Consider the following 9,356-nt stretch of genomic DNA (forward strand, 5'->3'; position numbering starts at 1 on the left):
CTAAGGAACTGAAAAAAGACCTGTCAGATGTGGGCACTGAAGTTTCAGCTCAGACAATAAGGCGCGCACTGCATAACGAAGACCTCCATGCCAGAACGCCCAGACGCACCCCCTTGCTGACTCCAAAGAACAAGAAAAGTCGACTGCAGTATGCCAAAAGTCATGTGGACAAGCCACAAAGGTTTTGGAACAGTGTACTGTGGTCAGATGAAACTAAATTAGAACTGTTTGGGACAATGGACCAGCGCTATGTTTGGAGAAGGAAGAACCAGGCTTATGAACAAAAGAACACCTTGCCTACTGTGAAGCATGGCGGGGGGTCAATTATGCTTTGGGGCTGTTTTGCTTCTAATGGTACAGGAAAGCTTCAACGTGTGCAGGGTACCATGAATTCCCTTCAGTACCAGGAGATCTTGGAGGAAAATGTGATGGAGTCAGTCACAAACCTGCGGCTTGGGAGACGTTGGACCTTCCAACAGGACAATGATCCGAAGCACACATCCAAGTCCACTAGAGCATGGTTGAACATGAAAGGCTGGAACATTCTAGAGTGGCCATCGCAATCACCAGACTTAAATCCAATTGAGAACCTCTGGTGGGACCTAAAGAAGGCAGTTGCAGTGCGCAAGCCTAAGAATGTGACTGAACTGGAGGCTTTTGCCCATGAAGAATGGGCTAAGATACCCATAGGTCGCTGCAAGACACTTGTGTCAAGCTATGCTTCACGCTTGAAAGCTGTCATAACTGGAAAAGGATGTTGTACTAAGTACTAAAAAATAATGTCACTAGGGGGTTGAATAAAACTGATAATGATGTGAGCACAGTAAAGACATTTGTGGTTATTCCATCATAAATATTATGTTATGTTTGTCTAATTTATAAGTGCCTCTTTGATATAATTGTAAATAAGATGACTGAAATGATCAAAATCAATGTCAAACTGGCCAAAACACTTTATTTCAGTGGGGGTTGAATAAATTTGATCACAACTGTATGTCCCCTCCCTCCAACACGCACTCATTCATCCACCCATTCAGAAACAAGAAGAAAACAAGGACAGAGACACACACTTATCCAGACTAGCACACCCTCTGCCGCAGGGGCAAATGGCTGGACCAGCAAGAACCGGTAGTGGTCCTAGGAAGCCACCAGCCCAGTTCCGTGCCAGCAAACCCCCCCCCCACCCCCCCCCCCCCCCCCCCCCCCCCCCGGCAGGGAGCAGGAAGCGGGTGAAGGAAGGCCTTCCCACCCCTCCACCCCCAGTGTTGTGTGTAGGTGTTGGTGTATATGCATGTGTAGTAGTGTGTGATACTATGGTGCAGTTAAAATTGAGGGGACAGGTGCTAGGACAAACGTGAGTGCATTGAACACTTACTAATTCCAGGTCTAATCCATGTGGTGTGAAACACACATGGCATCAGATACAAATGAAGTATAAGAATATAGTACAAAGTGGTTTGGCTGTACATAACTATATCTTATTCTTAAAATATATTCTAAAATGTATTTATTTACAGGAAAAATGAAATAATGAAACATAACAGTGAATTTGACTGTAATGTATATTAAAAGGTTACAGGGTGGATTGGTTGGGGGGGGGGGGTTGAATGATTTAATGTAAAAAGTAGTGATTGCAGATGGGGTCTCCGACAACTCTACCATCTCTATTGTTACCCACATGCATGTAAGGTTCCTCGACTGTGGGCATGCCAGAGATGGTAGGCTGTGTCACTCCCTGGATGGTTGCAATGTTGTGTAATACCACATATACCATTATTATGTGGCACGGCCTCACAGGGGTAACTGAGCCCTTTCAGGCACTGGAACCTGGCCTTGAGGATTCCTAGGGTCATTTCAATTCTTGCCATGGTTTTGCTGTGGACCTGATTGTAGCGGGACTGTGGTCCAGGTGAATAGCGAGTCATGAGGTAGGCAGGCAGGCATACCCTCTGTCTCCAGGAAGGAGGCCGTCATAGTGTCCAATAATCGCACTAGGGTTTGCAATGATTTAACTATTACACTGCATGTGAACAACTAGCAAATCTACCGCAGGCCTACCCTATTCAAATTTGTTGTACAGTGTGGAATCATGCACGGATCCTGACCATCTGGCTTCAACGTTTGTGATGAGGTGGGAAGCATCACATATGAACTGGATGGGGAGGAGAACAGTCAGTTACAATAGCTACATTATTTTTGTTACCATTAATGATAAGTACATTATTCATTAAGGGTTATAAAGGTTAGTACCTGTACATTAATGCTATGGATGGATTGTCTGTTTATCTAATCGCCTTCATGTTCTAATGGTGCTGTAATGGGTAGCATATGTGGGTTCAATCAATGCAGCCAATCACTCTAGGAAATTCTTAACATTTAAATGGAATGAAGTTTGTTATATATTGCTTCTCCTTTGCTTAATTTCTTCTTTATTGTCCCTGTGAATTAAAGACAAACCAATGATGCTGTGGAATTCGTCTTTGATTTCCATAACTGGCTTATACCCAGGAAACACGACAAAACTGGGTACTAGTCGTTTTAATGCCAGACATTCTTTTCGGACAGACCAACATACAGTAGCTTTGCTGACAGGGTCCGCATCTCCTACACTATAAAGAAATGAGAAAAGAGTGATATATAAAAATCTGGAGAGAACTGAGGGCTGATCCGCGATGTGTAATATTTGAAATGTGACACTTAATAATGTTACTAATGTAAGTAATGGATTGTGCTGAAAAACGATAATGTTCATAAAATATAATCCGAAAATGATAGTAGGCCTATGTCTATTCAGGGTTTTATAAGGCGTTCCCGATGAAGAGCTTGGCGAATAAACTGAGCTTCAATATACACAGGATCCTCGAGGAAAGGACACGTCATGATGACACGTGTTTGTAACTCGGGTGTAGGTTTAAGTAAACCTGCCAGCAAGCAGGTTAGCTTCAGAGCGTAAGTTGCTATAGCAATTGACACCGAGTTTGTTTTAACCAACTTTCTGGAACAGAAAGACACTTAACCCTCTTTCTGGAATACCCCCTTGGGTAAACGGTCAGTGACACGGACTAACTGTAAATAGTCACTGACACTGGATAAACTGTCCTTCTGTTTTTAGATTTCCGATTTGACTATCGTCGTTACCGGCACTGTCCGACGCCATGTCGTTTTACAGTTAGTTAGACCGAGCACGCCTGCGTGAATTCAGTGACGAGGCGGGGGTAAAAGTTCACTAAAAAATCGATCTTTGGACGTACGAATCGATAATCAGATCATCATATGCGAATCGATTCTGAATCGGAAAATCGATTTTTTTCAAAACAGGCCTACTTAATAGGTATAGCAATATGATTACTCTAAATAATACTCTAAATAATCATCAGATTATCTATAACAGTATCAATTACATCCATATAATTATTTTACTTCTGGCCTACCCAGAAGTCTCAGTCACTACATAAAGCAGTTCTGACATGCTCCAACAAGCTTCCCTGGAGTGCAGAGCTGTGCCCTGAAGTGACAAGACCAGTGCCTTGAAATTGGTCATGTACACAATTGTGAATTGCTGGAGAGTCAGTCCATCACTAGGCTAAAACCTTTCATTATTAAAACCTTTCATCATAAAAAATATGATTTGTTTATGAAGGCAAAGAAAACATTTTTTAGAAATCATTTTTTGTATTCCAGAATAAGTAATGTTAGTGTGACTCCCAGTCAACGAGGTACTGCAGGGTCCTACCCGTCCACCTCGAGTCCAGCAACTGTCTAACGTGGTACGCAGGGACGTCAGACAACTGCAGTGGTGGAGGGGACCTTCACGTACAGGCTTCAGGGTGGAGACGTGGAAGGCCCTGGACACCCTGTGATCTCCTGGTAAACAGATCCTGTAGGTGACCGGTTAATCACGTAAGGGCCTGCATAGCCCTTAACATATCACATATCACACGTAGCTTACCTTGGGACCCCAGTCTGCCATCACTGGTTGCCACCCAAACCTTATCTCCAATGTTGTACGAAGGGGCCTCTGTCTGTGGTGAGCTTTTGCTTTGAATCGCCTTACCGCCACCTGTAACTGTAAGTGCGTATCCGCCCATACCTTCTCGCTTTTCTTACACCAGTCCTCCACAACAGGCTGATCCGATGAGGCAGCATTCCAGGTATAGAGAGGTGGTTGGCGTCTCAGTACGCACACAAAAGGCATTCTCCTTGTGCTGGACTGTACCAGGGACTTTTGAGCGTACTCTGCCCAGGTGAGTAGCATGCTTCAGGTATCCGGGTAATCTCCCCAGCTCCTGGTTCGTTCCCTCTACTTGTCCATTAGCCTGCAGGTGGTAGCCTCAGGTGAGACTGACGGTTATGTTTTAGTTTCGTCAAAAAATCCCTCCATACAAGAGATGTAAACTGTGGGCCTCTATCCGAGACAATGTCTTCGGGTAGACTGAACTGTCTGAACACCTCTCGGAATAACAGATTTGCGGTCTCCCATGCAGTGGGCAGGCCGGCTAATGGTATGAAACGCACCATCTTTGAGAATCTATCAATCATAGCTAAAATGGTGGTACTCCCCTCAGAGGGTGGCAAACTTGTTACGAAATCCAGAGCAATGTGTGTCCACGGCTGCTTAGGCATAGGTAACTGCTTCAGTGCCGAAGGCCCAACGGGAGAGGGTAGGCGTAGTTCACTAAAAGGGATAATCTATACATGGCCTCAGACCACCGTCCTTCTTTTTGACAAAGAAGACACTGGCTGAGACAGGCGAGGTGGAAGGAGTGATATAGCCCTGCGCTACAGCCTCCCTGATGTACTGGCTCATCACCTCTTCCAGAGATAGCGGGTAGATGCGCCCTCTAGGGGGCGTGGCTCCATCTCGGAGAACGATAGTGCAGTCCCACAGGCGATGAGGTGGAGGTTGAGCTGAAGACTTTGGCTAGGTCCCTGTACTGACTGGGGATCGCCTGGGGGTTGGCTATGTTAGGGCTCTCAATGCTTGTGGTCTGAACCATTACACGGGGTTTGCACTGCAAGTGTCTGTGAGGGGTAGACCATCTAAGGACATGGCCCATGGCCCATTTAATAACGGAGTTGTATAACCTGAGCCAGGGGAGCCCTAATGTGATGGGGTGTTGGAGATGTGGGAGGATGTAAAAGGAAATAAATAATCAACATGAAGTGAGCAGCAATATTAAGCTAAGGCTAGGACTTTTAAACATTAGATCGCTTGCATCAAAAGCTGTGATAGTAAACGAAATAATCTCAGATAACAGACTAAATGCACTCTGTTTAACAGAAACATGGGCTAGAGTAGGCGAATATGTAAGTTTTAATGAAGCAGCTCCTCCTGGATACAGTTATGTTCATCAGCCCCGTATCACAGGGCGTGGAGGTGGAGTAGCCACAATATATGACACAGACATAGGTATTACTGTAAAACCAACCACCTCTATTAACTCATTCGAGGCTTTGATAGGTGAAATAGGCAATAATCTTATAGGCAATAAAACAAAGCTTAAATTAGTGACCATCTATCGACCGCCGGGTCCCTACTCAGAATTTCTTCAGGAATTTGCTGAGTTTCTTTCGGAACTAGTCTTAACCATCGAGAGATTTGTAATTGTGGGTGATTTCAACATTCATTATGAAAATGAATCAGACCCACTGAAAATTGCGTTCGACTCCATACTAGATTCAGTAGGTATAGCCCAAAATGTGACAGGGCCTACCCACCGCTGTAAACACACCTTAGACTTAATACTTACTTACGGATTAAACATAGAACATCTGGCAGTCATCCCCCAAAATGACGCCATTTCAGATCATTTCTTACTAATATATGAAATTACTTTATACAATGTACATCAGATGCGCCATACAAAAACCACGCGCACTATTACATCCGACACTGCAGCAACATTTATAAACTTACTGCCGGAGCTACCGAACACTATGCCACTGCAGCCCAATGAATTGGAACAGGCAACACAACAGTTTTATTCCACACTCAGCAATACCTTAGACAGTGTAGCTCCAATTAAAACAAAATTAATTAGGGAGAAAAAGCTATCACCATGGTATGACGAACACACTCGTCTTCTAAAACAGGCAGCTCGAGCAGCGGAGCGAAAATGGAAATCCACCTCACTAGAAGTGTTTAGAATCACATGGAAAGACGCCATAGTCAAATATAAACATGCCCTAAATAAAAGCTAGAGCCGCATACTATTCGACACTAATAGAAAACAACAAGAATAACCCTAGATTTCTCTTCGCGACGGTATCTAAACTAACAAGAAATATCAACGACACTAGTTCTAACACAGCACTTACACACACTAGCGATGAATTTTTAAACTTTTTCAATAATAAAATAGATAATATCCGACTACAGAGTCATAATACATCGCAGCCTAACCTCCAATCCAACCCCAGTAGTTCAGCTATTAGTAACTATGCATCCAAAAATATTACTGAGCTAAATATCTTCAATCCTATTCGCAAAAAGAGCTCACAACACTAATTAATTCGTCTAAGCCTACATCATGTATATTTGACCCAGTTCCAACCCGTCTATTTAAAGACCTACTCCCAGCCACTGCAGGGCCCTTACTTAATATGATTAACTCCTCCCTTAACCTAGGTTACATGCCCAAACAATTAAAATGCGCCGTAATTAGACCCTTGATTAAAAAACAGAATCTCGATCCGCAGATTTTAGCCAACTATAGACCCATTTCTAATCTCCCATTTATCTCTAAAATTTTAGAAAAAGCAGTTTCCAATCAGTTAAACCACTATCTCCAATCAAATAGTATCCATGAAAAGTTCCAATCAGGATTTAGACCAAACCACAGCACTGAAACAGCTTTACTCAGGGTAGTGAATGATCTACTAATATCGGCCGATAATGGGCTCGTTTCGTTCCTTATACTGTTGGATCTTAGTGCAGCCTTTGATACTGTAGACCACAACATTTTGCTGGATAGACTAGAAAACACAGTAGGTATTAAAGGAGTCGCACTCTCCTGGTTTAGATCATATTTAACTGACCGCTTCCAATGTGTAAGTGTTAATAATAAAACCTCTAAATCTGTGCAGGTTAAATATGGTGTCCCACAAGGGACAGTCCTAGGACCACTTCTATTCACACTGTACATGTTACCCTTAGGCGAAATTATGCATAAGCATGACATCAGTTTCCATTCCTACGCAGACGACACTCAGCTATATTTATCAGCAAAACCTGATGATTTAGGCGCAAACAGTAAAATTGAGAAATGTGTAGAAGAGATAAAACATTGGATGGCGTGTAACTTTCTAGCACTAAATGCCGATAAAACAGAATTGATAATAGTTGGGTCTAGGGCTGCGAGAGACAAGATACATAATGCAGCATTGAATCTACATTCTTTTACTATAACCCCCAGCGCAGAGGTAAAGAACTTGGGCGTCACAATAGACCCAGATCTCTCGTTCGATACACATATTAATAATATAACTAGGGTAGCGTTCTTTCACTTGCGCAACATTGCCAAAATTAGAAACATATTAAATATTAGTGATGCAGAAAAACTAATCCATGCATTCATATCCTCTCGTTTAGATTATTGCAACAGTCTCCTAGCTGGATGTTCTGGTAAATCGATAAACAAACTCCAGCTGGTTCAGAACGCAGCAGCACGAGTTTTAACAAAAACTAAAAAGTTTGATCACATTAGTCCCGTACTATCGTCATTACACTGGCTGCCAATTAGATTCCGTATTGACTATAAAATACTTTTATTAACATATAAAATGCTGCATGGCTTAGCTCCAGACTATCTTAGTGAACTTATTGAACAATATAACCCAGCGCGTTCACTTCGCTCGCAGGACGCAGGGTTATTAACTGTTCCTAGGATCAAAAAGATCACAGCAGGTGGAAGAGCCTTTTCTTTTAAAGCTCCACAATTGTGGAATAATCTTCCTGCCTCTATTCGGGACTCAGACACAGTCTCAACGTTTAAAACTCGATTAAAGACTCATCTGTTTAGTTTGGCCTTTGATTAATCTGTTACATATTTACTACATCTCGTATCTTTTCTCCGAGGTTCACCTGGAGAGTAACATTGCAGTCGGAGCCTACAATACCAGCATCGCTGCTCCGACACGGAATGAAAGCCTGGCGTTCATCAACAGACATTTACAGTGACAATATCATAACCCAGAACTTTCATTTTTTACCTTTACTTTACTAGTCTGATTGTGTGATTTGTGTGTGACTTGTGTATTTGTCTGTATTTTGTGTAATCTGTGTGTTAACGGGCCGCCCAATGGAGGATGGGTTCCCTTTTGAGTCTTGGTTCTCCCGAGGTTTCTTCCTATTCCCCACTACCTTAGGGAGTTTTTCCTCGCCACTGTCGCCCTTGGCTTGCTCATTAGGGTTCTGGACCCGTAGTATTGTTAACCTTTTAAATCCTGTAAGGCGCTTTGTGACAACATGTGTTGTGAAAAGCGCTATACAAATAAACTTTGATTGATTGATTGATTGAAATGTGCTCTGTGTGTCCCTGTATTGTGAGACGGAGGTATGCGGTGCGATAGTGGATGACACCCCCACCCACAGGCCGGCCGTCCAGTGCCTGCACATGCCTCGGTTTCTCCAGGGCCTTCAGGGGTATGCCCAGTCGCTCTGCCAGGCTCTGTTCCATTATGTTGTCCGAGGCTTCCGAATCCACTAAGGCAAAAACCCCTACAAAACAGCCCTTGTAAGAGACCAATGCACAGATTGTCAGTAAATTGCCAGTCAAGGAGTTACTCACCCGAGCTCTGCCACCGCTCAGGCGAGTGAATTTGGCAGTGGTGGTCTCTCTGATCTGCATCGGCTCAGCTGTGGTGGGTTCCTTAGTGGGCGTGGGTGTGGAAACGGTAGGCAAGTGAGTAGACAGCGTGTGGGTCTCCTTCTCCTGCAGCAAGTGGTTAAACATCACCGCGAGCTTCATGACCTGGTTGAAGGTTTAACCCTTCTGCTGGTACGCCAACTCTGCTCTAAGCTCTGGCCAAGAACACATCAGTGAGTGCAACATCATTCCATCTGGTCCATTTAGCTAAGGTCCAGAACTCCAATGCATATTCCGCGGCAGAGCGGGTACCCTGCCGTATCCTCACTAGGCTCTGACCACTCGCACATCTCTGAATGAAGCCTGCATAGTCTTCCAAAAGCGGCGACTCGCTTGTCAGCAGTGCCGCGCCCCACTCCAGCGCCTTGCTGGTGAGTCAGGACATAACCTACGTGACCTTCGTCTGGTCACTACGTTTCGACTGATAGGTAAAGTGTAGGCCACACTGCACGAGAAAACCCTTGCACTTCTTTAGGGTCTCCTCCATAA

Source organism: Brachyhypopomus gauderio, chromosome 5 (genome assembly GCF_052324685.1).
Source record: "Brachyhypopomus gauderio isolate BG-103 chromosome 5, BGAUD_0.2, whole genome shotgun sequence".
NCBI lineage: Eukaryota > Metazoa > Chordata > Actinopteri > Gymnotiformes > Hypopomidae > Brachyhypopomus > Brachyhypopomus gauderio.